This window comes from Numida meleagris, chromosome 1 (assembly GCF_002078875.1).
Source record: "Numida meleagris isolate 19003 breed g44 Domestic line chromosome 1, NumMel1.0, whole genome shotgun sequence".
Classification (NCBI taxonomy): domain Eukaryota; kingdom Metazoa; phylum Chordata; class Aves; order Galliformes; family Numididae; genus Numida; species Numida meleagris.
This window is the reverse complement of record NC_034409.1, coordinates 152,099,017-152,114,707: the sequence shown is the minus strand read 5'-3', so window position 1 is coordinate 152,114,707 and position 15,691 is coordinate 152,099,017. Positions and strand designations below refer to the sequence as shown.

At 40.0% G+C, this 15,691-nt stretch overlaps 1 protein-coding gene across 2 annotated transcripts in view; it reads left to right on the top strand.

The window, feature by feature from the left end:
- Window positions 1-15,691, top strand: part of SLAIN1 (SLAIN motif family member 1) — a 51,870-nt gene that overhangs the window by 13,224 nt on the left and 22,955 nt on the right. Inside the window, exon 1 of one of the 2 annotated variants that reach the window (XM_021417003.1) lies at window positions 6,721-6,795. The exons of the other annotated variant lie outside the window; for it this stretch is intronic. The gene's annotated coding sequence lies outside the window, so the exon portion shown is untranslated. Of the gene's footprint in view, window positions 1-6,720; window positions 6,796-15,691 lie in introns of those variants that run through there. 2 annotated transcript variants of the gene reach the window in all.

Here is a 15,691-nt window from a genome sequence, read left to right as displayed (position 1 = left end):
AGCAGGGAAAAGCGGGATTTTTATGCAAGCACAAAATACCACAGAATAAATTGATGGAGGGAGTCATTGCTTTCAGCATGTTTCTCTGTGTTGCCATGAGGTTTGTTTCTGTCATTTTTGCTTCATGTATTGTGGTAGTGCATTCAAATTATAAGCAAAAAAAAAAAAAAACATTTCAGTTTGTAGGAGGCACACATGTTCTTCTGTTGGACTTGGTCCAAAAAAGATTTTGTTATTTTTGACTTCTGTGGATGCTGATAAATCTGAGATAATTACTTTGAAGAAACAAATGGTTTTTAGTGAATAGTTTGAAAAACATCTCAAGTTTTCCTAAGACTATTTCTGCTAATTGTAGACATGACTGGTTCTGTTGTGGAAATGCTTGAAAAGATACTGTAAAGTACCTTTTATTCCTTAAAGTTAGACATGGGTAGAAAGATACTGCAGCAGCGTCATAATGGTGTCAATGGTGATCTTGTAACTTGTGTGCGTTGACTATTGTCTTTGCTGCGTTATTCTCATACTTTCCCTATTGTAGTGTACTCTTTGTTGATAGTTTTATACTCCTGTACGTCCCTTTCTGTCAGCTTATACCTGTGTTACTTGTTTGCAAGAAGCACAAATTGCCTATTTGTTAAATGTTTGTACAATTCTTACTGCAGTGTAGGTGCCTGTGGGAAGTACTGATAAGGCAAAGTTTACTTATGGAGTCTCTATAGAGATGTCTAAAATCACCCCAGAGGAGCTTACATTTAGGAACATGCTCTGACTTAGTGCCAGGAGGAGACAATCTTTCTCTGGGGAATCTGAAGAGAACAGTCTGGGCCAAAAATTGTCAGCGTAGAAGCCCTGACCCTCATCACAGTAATAATAATGGCAATGGTATCTGTATCTATATGTCATTTATCCTGTTTTTCTAGAAATAACTGTCTGGTTTGTGCTTCTTCATGTGACTCTAGGTTGATCACTTTAATTCTACAGAAGGGTGAATATTCCTAAAACTTTCCTGTTATATTAACAGTCACTTAAACCTTGATCAGAGCTTTTATTAGTCCTAAACTTTCGTGATTTCTTTTTCTTTGTTTGGTGTTTTAGAAGTATGAAAGCCACATTTTACAATATCTTCTCTTTTAGGGTTGATGATTGAGTTATTTAATCCTTTTCACATTGTAATGTGATATCTCAATGGATTCACATATTTGGCTTCCATCCGGTATGTAATTATTATCCAGCACTGCTAAGAGAAAGAAGTGAAATTGTTCTTCTAAGAGTCTCTTGCTTTCAGAACAGATTCCTTACCTGTTATCCTTATCTCAGCTGGAGATAGTGTGCTCCATTTGAAAGAAAGTGTACAAAAGAAATAAGAATTATGTATACTACTAGAATTTTAAATTTAAGAAATATAAATTAGCCGTATTTTTCATGCAGCTGCAATTCTTCTGAAAAAAAAAAGGTACCTTCTCTGAACCATGATGCAGTAGCCCTTTTTGTTTTTCCTCTACTCCAATCAATAGGCTAAAGGAAAGTGTCTGAAATAGTACTTTCAACATGTTCTCTTAAATATTTTGTTGAAACTGTGGATGAATCTGTTTGCCTTAATTATTATGTATTTGTGAAAAGCTTTAGTTGATGTGATTTTCTTTTTTTTTACTGGAATGGCTTTTCTAATTCTGTCCCCTTCAGCCATTTATTGAATTCCTGAGACTAGAGCTGCAGAAATGGAGCCTGTCCAGCGATGTGTTTGCAATGACTTAGCTTCTTTACTGAATTGACAGAAAGATAAATACGATGACACTGACAATTGTAGACCTACCAGTACAATGACACAAACATTCAAAAGACCACAAAGCAGCTGTTGTACTCTACGAGTTGAAAGCAACACTTCCAACAGAATGCTATCTTTCGATGTTTTAGAGCATGTCAAACAGCCTAGCTCCAGTAAATCCACACACAGTGCAATGCTGCGCGGATGATATACATGGACATAGGTGTCACTTGGATCCAACTTGTATTCAAATTGTCCCGATACTCCCCATATTTCTACTTTTAGGTCACATCTCTAGCTACCATTTATGTCTGCATTTCTCTGTGTAAAACATGATAGAAGTGCTTTCAAGATAATGTTCAACTTTCTTTACTTAAACTTGCTTAAACATCAAGCTTGAAATCTGTCAGGGACAGACAGAAAAATAGACATCCTTGGAGTATGATTCATCTCATGCTGTCTTCCTCAACTGACAGGGAGGGACAAGAGAAGCACAGCTGATTAGGTAAGACTGGAGATCAAATTTGGTCTTGGAGAATTTGTTGGGCTGAATACTGACCACATAATTTATTAAAAGATGGAGAACATGCTGCATCTTGCAAAATGCCTCTCCACCAGTCCCCTCTTTTGAGGCTAAACATCAGATTGGCTTCTATACTAGTGCTTTTGTATGAATTTTTAGTCATCACATATGTCATTCAATTAATTTAGAGTCGAAGAATCACAGAATGGTTTGGGTTAGAAGGTATATTTAAGATCATCTAGTTCCAACATCCTTGCTATAAGCAGGGATGCCTCCCTCTAGATCAGGTTGCTAAAAGCCCCATCCAGCCTGACCTTGAAGACCTCCAGGGTGAGTGCATCCATAACCTCTCTGGGCAAACAGTTCCAGTGTCTCACCACCCTCACAGTGCCTTTACTACCTTTATGTATGCTGTGGTCAACTAGAATTGATGCCATGGTATTCTACCACTGTAAAGTTAACCTGACACAATAGCAAAGTGATGTTTTTCCAATCTTGTGGTAGGAGTGAAGGTAACTGTGTAGGTTCTGATAAAGGCTTAAGTGACTGCTAATGTAACAGGAAAGTATTAGGAATATTCATGCTGCTGTAAAAGTAAGGTTTTATACCAACCTAGAGTCACATGAAGAAGCACAAACCAGTTAGTTATTTCTAGAAAAATGGGTTAAATGACATAAAGATATTCAATACAGATACCGTTGCCATTGTTATCATTGCGATGGGGGTCAGAGCTTCTGCACTGACAATTTTTAGCCTAGAGAGACTATTCTCTTCAGATTCCCTGGAGAAAGATTGTCTCCTCCTGGCACTAAGTCAGAGCATGTTCCTAAATGTAAGCTCCTCTGGGGTGATTTTAGACATCTCTACAGAGATGTAAAAGTAAACTAAAACGTAAATGTAAAAGTTTACATAAGTAAACTTTGCCTTATCAGTACTTCCCACATGTAGCAACGCTGCAGTAAGAATTGTATAAACATTTAACAAAGAAGCAGTCATTATGCATGAGCAGTGTTGAAATGGTATGTGTACCATAACTTCGGACACTGCTCTGCTTAAATCTAATGCTTTTCCATTTTGTAGGCTGCAGTGACAATGTCTACATGAGGACCCCTGTTTTGTGTCAGTGGAATGAACATAACACTCATAAATTAGTATGGTATGGGGCTTTCTTCAAGGTTATTTGAAATATATGAGAATAAGTTAGCTGGCCAGTCTAGAGGCAAATGGCTGCTAATGAAGCTATGCTGATGGTGTAGTTTCTTGTCATGGTCCAGCATTTACCTAGGAAGATGTATCAGCCTCCTCAGAGCTTGTTCTGGACTCTTGCATACTCTGCTCCCCTCTGTGGTATAAACAATGCTGCAGGTCTCTTGCAGATCCACTAAATTTGGAATAATACAATTTAGGTTGCTGTGGTTATGTCTTCCTTTAATCCCTTTACATGTAAATGTAACCCACTTTCTCTTCTGCAAGGATGCCATTCTTGCCCTTTCAGATCTGCTAGCTGGGATGATTACACAATGGCTTCCTTGCCCGTTGCAGGCAGCATATACTTAGTTAGATTAACCAGAGGCCTGATAATATCTCTCTCAGAGACTGATAGCCAGGAAGAGCTGAGTCAGAACATCTATCCAGCTGACTTGGTAAGTGCTGGAAGATATTTCTGGGGGCCTTAGGTATGTGGTTTGCATATGAAGGTGTGTATCTCTTTTTTTTGGTGGAGGAGCCGACAAGTGGGTGGGGTTTTACTGGACCTTGTTCTTATTAATAAGGATGGGCTTGTTAGGGAAGTGAAGGTCGAGGACAGCTTGGGATGCAGCCACCATGAGACAGTGGAGTTCAAGGTGTTGAGTGGAAGAAGCAAACCAAAAAGTAGGATTGCTACCCTGGACTTCAGGACAGCCAACTTTGATCTCTTCTGGGACCTACTTGGAACTATCCCACGGGCTAGGGTGTTAGAAGGTAAGGGGGCTTGTGAGAGCTGATCAGCATTTAAACAGCGCGTCTTCCAAGCTCAGGATTGGTGCGTCCCTATCAGTAAGAAACTGGGGGAGGGTGGCAGGAGACCTGTGTGGATGAACAAGGAGTTCATGTGTAAACTCAAATGGAAGAAGAAGGTCCATGAAATGTGGAAAAAGGATCTGATCACTTGGGAAGAATATAAGAGTGCTTCCAGGGCCTGCAGGGATGCGACAAGGAAGGCTAAAGCCCACCTGGAATTGAATCTGGCAAAGGAGATAATGGATAATAAGAAAGGATTTTTAAAATACATCAACAGTAAAAGGAAGACTAGGGAAGATGTGGGTCCCCTACTAAATGAGGGGGTTGTTTTGGTAACGGGGGATGCTGAGAAGGCGGAGATACTGAACACCTTCTTTGCTTCTGTCTTCACTGCAAAGACTCCCCCTTGAGAATCTTGGACCCTGGAGGTAAGTGAGAGAATCTGGGGAATGGAAGGCTTCCCTTTGGTGAGGGAGGGGATGGTCTGAGAGTGTCTAGGCAACATCAGTGTAGATAAATCCATGGGCCCCGAAGGGATGCATCCACGTGTGCTGAGGGAGCTGGCAGAGGTGATTGCTGAACTGCTCTCTATCATCTTTGAGAAGTCTTGGAGAATGGGAGAGATGCCTGAAGACTGGAGGATAGCCAGTGTCACTCTGGTCTCCAAAAAGGGCAAGAAGGAGGATCCGGGAAACTACAGGCCAGTCAGCCTCACCTCCATCCCTGGAAAGGTGATGGAACAGCTTGTTCTGGATGCCGTCTTCAGGCAGTGGGAAGAGAAGAAGGTTATCGGGAGTAGTCAGTGTGGGTTCACCAGGGGGAGGTCGTGCTTGACCAACCTGGTAGCCTTCTGTGATGTCATCACTGGCTGGGTGGATGGGGGGAGAACAGTGGATGTAGTCTACCTTGTTTTCAGCAAGGTAGATGCTGTCTCCCACAGCATCCTTATAATGAAGCTGAGGAAGTGTGGAATAGATGAGTGGATGGTGAGATGGGTTGAGAACTGTCTGACTGGCCAAGCTCAGAGGGTTGTGATTGATGGTGCAGAGTCCGGTTGGAGGCCTGTATTTAGCGGTGTTCCCCAGGGGTCAGTGCTGAGTCTGGTCTTGTTCAACATCTTCATCAGTGATCTTGATGAGGAGATAGTGCCCACCCTCAGCAAGTTTGCTGATGATATGAAGCTGGGAGGAATGGCTGACACACCAGAAGGCTGTGCTACCATTCAGCGAGACCTGGACATACTGGAGAGTTGGGCAGAGAGGAACCAGATGAGGTTTAACAAAAGCAAATGTAGGGTCTTGCACCTAGGGAGGAATAGCCACATTCACCAGTACAGGTTGGGGGATGACCAGTTAGAGAGGAGCTCTGCAGAGAGGGAACTGGGAGTCCTGGTGGACAACAGGTTGGCCATGAGCCAGCAATGTGCCCTGGTGGTCAAGAAGGCCAGTGGGGTCCTGGGGTGCATTAAAAATTGTGTGGCCAGGGGATCGAAGGAGGTGATCCTCCCCCTCTATCCTGTCCCAGTGAGGCCTCACCTGGAGTATTGTGTCCAGTCCTGGGCTCCCCGCTGCAAAAGAGACAGCGATCTCCTGCCAGAGTCCAGCAGAGGGCATGAAGAGGATAAAGGGCCTGGAGTATCTCCTCTATGAGGAAAGGCTGAGCGACCTGGGTCTGTTCAGCCTTGAGAAAAGAAGACTCAGAGAGGATCTGAATGTCTATAAATGAGGTGCAGGAGGTAAAGGGACGAGGCCAGAATCTTTTCAATGGTGCGTGATGATAGGACAAGGGGAAATGGCCACAAACTGAAGCATAGGAAGTTCTGCACGAATGTGCATAAGAACTTCTTCACAGTAAGGGTGACAAAGCACTGGAACAGGCTGCCCAGAGAGGTTGTGGAGTCTTCTCTGAAGATGATCAAGACCTGCCTGTATGCCTGCCTCTACAACCTGGTCTAGGGAGCCTGCTTTGGCAGGAGTGTTGGACTAGATGATCTCTAGAGGTCCCTTCCAGCCCCTACAATTCTTTGAATCTGTGATTCTGTGATTTATCCTCACAGTAATTGTGAAATTGTAAGATAGTTAGCATTTTTGACTATTTTTGATGCTAATTAATACAGATATGATGAAATTGCCAGTGATTTGCTCTGTGCTGTGTACGTAAGTAAGTAATTGTAAGACATTGAATTCACCTCACTTACCTTTAGACATGTCAGCATTTCTCTGGAGGTGTTCAAGACTAGGTTAGATGGTGCCCTGGGCAGCCTGGTCTAGTATTAGATGTGGAGGTTGGTGGCCCTGCCTGCGGCAGGGCGGTTGGAACTTGATGATCCTTGGGGTCCCTTCCAACCCAAGCCATTCTATGATACTATGACTCACAGAGGTTGTTCTCTGACATATATTTCCTATGCAAGCAGTGTTGACTTCAACAGCCCCAGCTTCTTGCTCCTGTTTTCTGCTTTTCCATTTCTCTCTTAAATGCCCTGTTACAAACTGCTCATGTCTTCCTGGTAAATGGCAATGAGGAACTCTTTGTAATATAAAAAAAATTAACTACAGAAAGATACTCTTAGTACAGATCAATGAATTGATTGGATTTGTCATTAAGTCTTGCCAGCAAAGTTGTAATTGCTGGTACAGAGTACCAGTACAGCTGAGAAGATGGCATGGGGAGTACTGGGGTAAAGCATCATTCTGAAGGAATGGGTTCCCCTTCAAGCTGGTGCTACTACCAAGAAAGATGCACAACAACTGTAATTGGTTTGAGAAAGGTGTTTAGGTTGGATACTTCCAAGAATTGTTACACTCTAATGTTTCAGAGAAATTGTCTTTTTCAGTTGCTTGGAAAAAGGGAAAACTGAAGGCACTCTCTGAAGTCTCTTTCTAAGCTCTGTTTATTGTTCCCCATAATGAATACTGTCAAAGTGAATTTCTTTTGAATATATGCAGAGATCTGTATCTGAGCCAGTCACACTGACCTCCCTTCGCAGTCAGTGGAGGCAAACAGGCACAGCTTGTGGCCTTTTAAGTGGAGGTGAGGTGAATCGTGCCCTGTTCTTTCACTTTTGAGCATATTCTGTACAGTGGTGACTAGGTCAGCCATAAATGTCTGTACATCAGAGCATCTTTATCATGTCTGTGTGATACAGGCTCCTGTGCCCTAAAGTACCATAAATAGATAACTAGAAAAGAGTGAGAACAGAAGGAAGCAGCACTCACACTTGCCCTGACACTCTCCAAGGCGTATTTCCAGTTCAGAGTATAACTGAATCAGATATGATACCTGATCTATGTGATTAACTAATCTTTGATGGATTCTTCTTCTGTGAATTTATGTGGTCTCCCCATGTAAACTTTTATCATTGATAGTGTTCTTTGGTAAGAATTCCTTATTTTGGAAAGCTTGTAATTCCTTGTTTGAAGGCTCCTAAAATTAAGTGGTGTAAACACCCTTCTTAATGAATGAAATGATTATAGTTCGGCAGAAGATTCTGAGCTATCTCTTTTTTGTTCCAGGTTACCTTATGTAGTAATACTTAAGAGAGTGAGTCTTCTGCTTAGGAAATTACATCTTGTTTCAAACTAGTTGAAATGTGAGAGCTTGTATACTTATGGATCCTGATTAAGAATCCACCCAACAGACAGAAAACGCATCAGATCAGCAGTTTGTATAAATTGCCAATAGCTGAATACAGGAACTGGAGAGGGAACAGACATTTGGGCCCTAGGTCAGGACTCAGGTGTAGTTTTTCGGCATAATGCTTGTCCAGTATCTCATGAAAGGAAATTTGGAAGCCAAGTTTGCTGGTTAGCTATTACTTCTTTGAAAATTTGTTTTTTGGACCTGTGCATGCAGAGGGAGTTGTGCATGCAGTAAGAAAATGAATGGTGAGATGATTACATTTATCACAAAGCCTCTATGCTTGTCTGTGTGACTAGTTAGTAAATAGTTCACCTATAAAGAAGAGGCAAGCTAAAAGAAAAACTAAAACCTAACGATGCAAAGCCACACAGCCAAGGCAAGATATACTTTTTGTGTAGGAGTTCTGTATGAGATATGCAATTCATACTTCTCAATTCCATTTTGTTTCTAATCTTTTTGTCAACGGTTTACGGGCGTTCAGCTCAGTTCTGTGACGAATGGGGCGGGGGACCCATGGACCGACGCCCCGGGAAAGGGAAAAGGGAAAAAAGGGTAGGGAGATGGGCCTGAGAGCAAAAACAGCAGCAACAATCTGAGGAGAAACAAACTAATTTACTAAATAAGATAGCGGAATGCAAAACAACACACTATAATACAATATAATTACAGTTTAAGCTAATAAATCCAATACAATGAGACAGAATGTCCAAAAATCAAGGTAGGCCTTACTCTAATACCGACGATAAGATGGCTGGGGAGCGAGGTGCTGCCAGGATGAGAGACGGGCGGAAAGAGAAACAAGGTCTTGTGATCTGCAAGTTTTTATCTTTCCCTCTGACTGGAAACGGTAACAGAGGAGCAAAGTCCCCTGGGGAATGTAGTAGTCCTTCTCTTCTGAGAACCAGGTAATACACTACATGATGTTATGGTGTGGAATACCAATAACCGAAAATCATAAAACCATGACACTTTTAAATACTTAGAAAAAATCATTGTTGTGAAAAAGTTGTGTTGGGAAATGGTGGTTAGTCTCTCTGCAGTTCAGTGCACTGCAGTTGGAACATAGTGTAGTCGTTTTTCCAATTTATAATATGTCCAAAGACGATTTTCAGATCAGCCTTTCACTGAATTATGTTGAAACAGAGTAGTTGTGCATCTGTCTTGAAAAATACAGGAATCTTCTCTGCCCACAATGATACATAATCATTGGCACAAGTGGAATTTGTCTGACACAGTGAAGCATTCCTGAATCTTACTAAGATTTACATTTTTTTTCATTAACTGCAGCATTCTCAACACCGCTGTTGATTACACTGCTTTACTGTGATGGATGAAAGTCCTAGACTCTTCTGCAATTTAGTTGCTTTCTGACTGTACCTTTGAAAGAGGTCTGTGCTTTTTTTGCTGGGACAAATCCTGAGGCATATGAGTTGCTGCAGTTTGATAGATTTAAACAGTAGTAAACCAATACAAACCAACAGAACTTCTTTCTCATTCTACACTAAAATTGATTCCTTTTATATTATTGTTTAAAAAGAACTTACTTTATGTGAGTAATTGGGGAAATAAGTTTTTTTAGGTACTCCCAATTCTCACATATGCTTAAAGCTAACGTTATTTTTCAGTTTTCCTAGGCTTGGAGGAAAGTAGACAATATTTATTCATTCTCTCCCAATCATGTATTAGCTCCTCCTAATATAGGGTTGTATCACCTAACTGTAGTGGCACTTGTTTTCCTTAGACATTTGATACTGCATTTGAGGCTGAAGTTGATTGTTCTTTATTATTTTAAAGTAGCGTGAAAAGAGTATTTTAATCTCTTTTTTTTTTTATTTTGCATAGCAATCCTGAATGTTGTGTATTAAAAATACTGTGAAAACTTACAATTTTGTAGTGGAATTGCATTCTTTTAGAAGACAACCAAACGAAAACGCATGAAAGTGCTATGTAGTTTCTTACAAGCTGACCTATGTTAAGAATGTGGGAAGTCTGTGGATTTCTACGCTAAATCCTAACAAAACCTAAGGCAAATGTTGGCATTTATTTATTCAGCCATCGCTAGTCTAGTTGTGGAGGTTTAAGGTTCAAGGATAAATATAGATAGGATGTTTTATTTTGAAGACTCTTGTTTCCTGACTTGTGCAGTTGGCTCTTACAGAGTTTATCTCTGTCATCATCGCATCTAGGGATGAGGAGGCACCTTGCCTCTCTGGAACAAGACATCAAGGGATGAAACAGCATACAAACCCCAAGAGCATTTTGTGAGCTGGGTATGACAGAGGAGGGAAATAGTTTTGGACAATGACAGATTCAATGTGAGTGAAAATGTGCATTAAGCATATGAAATGTGGCTGTGTGCTGATGACAGTTTTGCTGACTGGATGGCTGAGGTAGCTACAGCTATGGTTATGAAACTGTAAGTGCTTAAATAAGGTGTTGAGACGACCATAGCCAATGCCAGGGAGAGATTGGAACTAAGAGTGTAATAATTGAAAAGTTGAGATGTTTTCAGTACAGTAATATTCAATAAAACGAGAATATATGTGTTCTCTAGAATAACTTCCAGTTTTACACATATAACTCAATTATCTTGCACACAGTAATAGAGGTGACAACATTGCTGTCTTGGGCCCAGAATTTGCTCTGTTGTAACTAATAAAAATCCTAATTTTTTGAAGCAGTTTTTAGGACTTGTAATTGCAGAGGAAAGCATGGAGATCACAGAGTTCAAATAAATGCTGGGCAATGTTAAAAGAAACTTTAAATGTTAAATGAAACATACTGCTCTTAGTCTTCATTTCTACTGTTGCTTATTTGCTTCGTTAGCCATTTCAAAACAAGTGTAAAGACCAGTCTGGCACAGCAGATTTGCAGATGCATATCACTAAGCTCTTAAAGTTTGCTGAAACTTGTGAGGCCACCAGGGAAGCAATGGAGTCCCTGTGCCTGGAGATGTTAAAGAAATGTGTAGATGTGGCACTGAGAAAGAGGGTTAGTGGGCATGGTGGGGATGGGCTGACAGCTGGATGATCTGAGAGGTCTTTTCCAACCTTAATGATTCTATGATTCTATGTTACAACCATTCTCTTTTGAACACAGAAGCTGGTTGCCTCACTGTATGACTGTATGAAGCACATCTAAGGACTGTGCATGCTTCTAAGCTTCCTGTGGTAGAGAGCTACAGAGATACTTGAGACACAGTGTCTGCTTAGGCTTTGCTTCAAACATTTAGGGTCCTGGAGATCTGTTCCTGTGTGCTGGCACCACGACATTGCTTGCAGTTGAGTATAGAGCCCTTCTTGTTTACTTTAGAGTGTTTAAAATCATTACAGGAGTTTTCAACGATGTGAGTAAATCTCTTCAGTGAACAGTAGGAGCCCATATTTTCCACTTCTTAAGCAAATAACCTCACATTTGCTGTATTCAGCAAGTAGCAAGAACTCTCCTCTCCTCTTACAGCCTTTTCAAGCACATTAGCTACTTATCTGTTCCCAGGCATACACCTAACTGCAGAAGGAGGGGTCAGACTCTGAATCACCATTTTACAGGGATCTAAACTAAAGTTAAATACCTATGTTTGAGTAGTTGTTAGATATACCTCACTTGTGTGGTGCCTCTTAGCTTGTTTAGACTCTTACCTACATGAAGGAGGGAGTTCTGAATTCCCTTCTAGCACTCTTGAATGTCCCCAGTGATTAATGAAATACTTGTATTTCCCATGCAGGACTGTGTGTTTTACTCACAGAAAAAACATTTTTCTTTTAAGCATAGCTGCTGTGCAACTGCCCATATGCAGAATGTACCAAGCGAGTGGTTGGCTTTCCTTCTCAAAGAAAAGTATGTCAACAAGAAAGTCTGTGGGGCCTAGAGTGGAGGCAGGACTTGATCACAGTGCGGGGGCACAGAACATAGCACAAGATCCCGGATTCAGCAGCATCTACAGTTTTGAACTTACTGGATAGACTGTATTTTAAGTACTTACACAGTTGTTAGCGTAGAAGAAAGGTTTTGTTCAGGCCATATAATTAGTACCAGAGTTCAAATATCTTCATATATGCAATTCAATTTATTTTTTAGCTTTGAATATAAAGGCTATTTTCGTCTCTGACCTGAAGGCTTGTATAAAACTTAAGATAATTGAGCTAGATAGCAACTTCAGATATAATTTAATGGTTTAGCCAGTAATATAGCGTAGTAATTTATGACTTTATACTGTCTCTACAGCAAAGAAATATTTTTCATTTGTGTTAAAGTAGGTTGCTATATTACAGAAGTCTGCCAAACTGTGTTCAGTGAGTTTCATAATGGAATTATGAAAAAGGAAGGTGTTTCAAATGTACATATACTCCTTTTAGTTTCATGAAAGCCCTGGTATATATATCCTTAGCTAATACACCGTCTTATGTACAGCATCTGTACTTGATCTGTCTCTGTTTTGCTTAACTGCACAAAATTAAAACAACATGATGAGAGTCAATGCCATTTTTACCTTGTGTCCCAGTTTATGAATGATTCCATTAATAGTCCATTTTGGCTTCACTTTCAAAACTGGCTTTTGTATCTATGTTTAGAGGTAGAGTAACTTAAGTAGCTTAAGTTAGGAATTGCTTTTAGTAAAGGAATTGTTTTAGATATGGTATGGCATGTTTTTAATTTTATTCCATTATTTGCCATGCAATTCTATACATGCAAATATTTGCACATATATGTGTTTACTTATTTAGATTTTCATGGGAATTGTTGCATATTTATTAATGCTGATTATTAACAACAGTCAGTGTGGTGTGTATTTGTGTTTATGTAGTTGCTCCAAGTTATTAGTCTAGTGTACTGATCATTTTGATACATCCTGCATATCATTTTTAGCAAAATGTTAGTAAAATGTTTTAAATGTTAGTAAACATGTTAAAGTTATGAACAGGCAACCGTTTATTTTTTAAAGGAAAGATTTTGTTTGATTATGTAGGCATTTTGGTAAGTCCTTTTAAAAAATGTTGTAATAGATGTTATGTAACACAGTATGTTATCAGCAGTCTAGTTACTAAGAATTGATCAAGTCCAAGAAAATTGTATCCAAAAAGTTGAGCATTCACAGCGTAACTGTTGACTTTGAAGACCAGGAAAAATTGTTTTTATGTATTAGAGATTAACAGCTCCTTTGTTGGTGTCAAAGGCCAATACTTTCATGCTTCATAAAGTCAAATTGTTAATGTATTTGACTCTTTCCCATCAGTAAATGAAAAGGATTTTTTTTTTTTTGCTTCTTTTGTCTTCATGATTTTTTAGATAAGCCTGCTTTCCTTTCTACAGCTGGTGCTTCTTCTTCCTTCAATATGTCTTCAGGATTATTCGTGTTTATATCCAACTGCAATGGTCAGAAACTTCCTTTACTTTTAAAGGGCAGATGAGTTTCTTAACTCATCTCTGGACAGCCCAAGTTGGAGCTTTTAACAAAAAAACTACTTATATGTGAAATATTGAAGCAAAACAGCTTGGCTTTTAAATTGAAAATAAAGGTCTTCACAACGTTGCCTCATTCTCTGTAAAAATCCTACTGAGAACTGTTAACAAAGTACAAATCCTTGCATATTCTAACAGTGTTTACCGTAATAATCAGGGCAGACTCAGGATCAGATTGGAATAAAATAACTATCCTAATGTGACCATCCATTGCACTATTCTGTGATTCTATAAATTTTACATTATTTTATGTATTTGCTTAGGTATGTGTAGCTGTCATTTCCTACATACCTTTTCACATTTTTGGCATAGCCCAAGACCTTATATAAGTCTAATCTTACTGTCTTAATGCTGTTGAAGTACTCAGTATATGCTTCATTTTGACGTTTCCATTTGAAACCTAATGAAAATGTTTTTCTACCTTTGATCCTAAATTATTATTTAGGTGTTAATCATATGCATAAAAATGGCAATCCTCAGCTGAAGCTTGAGCACTATCAGACTATACTTGATACATAGTGCCCAATAGATTCAGAGGGCTTTTTAGAATAGTGAATCTCTAGTGTTTATTGGCATCTTTCTCCTCCTTCCCTTCAGAACACACACAAGTTGAAAGAGTAGCTCTGAATCTGTTTTGCTATAAATACTGAATATATTCTTAGTGTGGGTTCTTGCTTTCATAGTCACAATAACTGTTGCTTTGTGCTCCATGGGCCAGCTCACAGTGGTGATTGTACAGAGCAATGAATGATGTTTATTTGTGCTGTGTGGTTGACCACATCTGTGGGTGAGAACATGCTGGAAGCTAATTGGCCTGGCAAATAATCAGACTGTGACAAAAGAAGACCTTGTGCTAGGCAGAAAAGTAGAATTACAAGGAGCTGTCATCCTTTGCTCCTCACTGATAGCTTCTAGTGGAAGTGACAGATGTTAGCTGTGGATTTAATATTTAGATCTACTCTGTCACACACATTTCTCTAAGTGAATGCCTCAAATTAATTTACAGTTTCGTACTGCTTGTGGGTTGATCTGATCCGTAGTGACTGTGTTACATACTGCTTTGTAAAGCTGTGGTCATTGGAGTTTACTTTCCTTTTTGTCTTGTAATACTTGCACGCTTGACTTTTGAACTGTAAATGTTCAAAATTTACCTTCAGTAAATGTTAAAGACAAACAGCTCTCTCTAGAAGTAGAGGTCATGGTACTAGGCACAAAGCAATTTTCTAGAAGTGGCAATGGTGCTGCTCCTAGTTGAGATCTCAGACCTGTAGGGTTTTTAAACTTGAAGGGACTAGAATCATGAAAAATGAGGGAATTGCAATGTGGTGAGGTGACAGAAAAGAACACAATTTGCATTTTTATATCTTACTTTTCTGTAGTTTATTTCCCTCCTACAGAGGCTAAGCATTATAGATGCTTCCCTTCCACTGCAGACTGCTTTATTCTGCTTGTGGAAACAAGAAATCTCCTTTGCTCTAAGCTTGATAGCACTGATGAGAAGAATAGAAAAGTCTGATTAGTCCGTACAAAACCAAGAGTAACCTTGAGTGGGAAAAAAATGAAAGGAATGGGGAGAAACAGTATCTTTTGTGCTGATGATGAATGGATTTTCAGGTTGGATATTAGCAAAAATTTCTTCTTGGGAAGAGTGGTGTTGCATTGGAACAGGCTGCGGAGGGAGGTGGTGGAGTAACTGTCACTGGAGGTGTACAAGAATTGTGTTGATGTAGCACTGAGAGACATGGTTTAATGGGCATAGTGGAATGGGTTGATGATTGGACTAGATGATCTCAGTGACCTTTTCTAACCTTAATAATTCTTTGATCCTGTGATCACTCATAAAGGTTGTGGCTGTGAGACAGACAGCCCACCAACATGATGTACTTCCTTTTTGTCTCCATAACCACTCTGTGTTGGTGTTAGCAAGGAGGCAGAATAAAGCTTGTATGTCCTGCTAAACCATTTTGGTGACAGAAGAGTTTTAAAAGAGGGTCTGCTTGAATATTTTTTTCAATATCTGTGAGTGTGCAAAAAAACAATCCAGAAAGACCTGGACAGGCTTGAGAGGCGTGCCCTTGCCAAGCTCATGAAGTTCAGCAAGGCCAAGTGCAAGGTTCTGCATCTGGGTTAGGGCAATCTCAAGCACAGATACAGGTTGGGTGGAGAATGGCTTGAGAGCAGCCCTGAGGAGAAGGATTTGGGAGTGTCAGTTGATGAAAGAGTCAACAAGAGCCGGCAATGTGAGCTTGCAGCCCAGAAGGCCAATCATAACCTGGGCTGTATCAGGAGAAGCGTGACGAGCA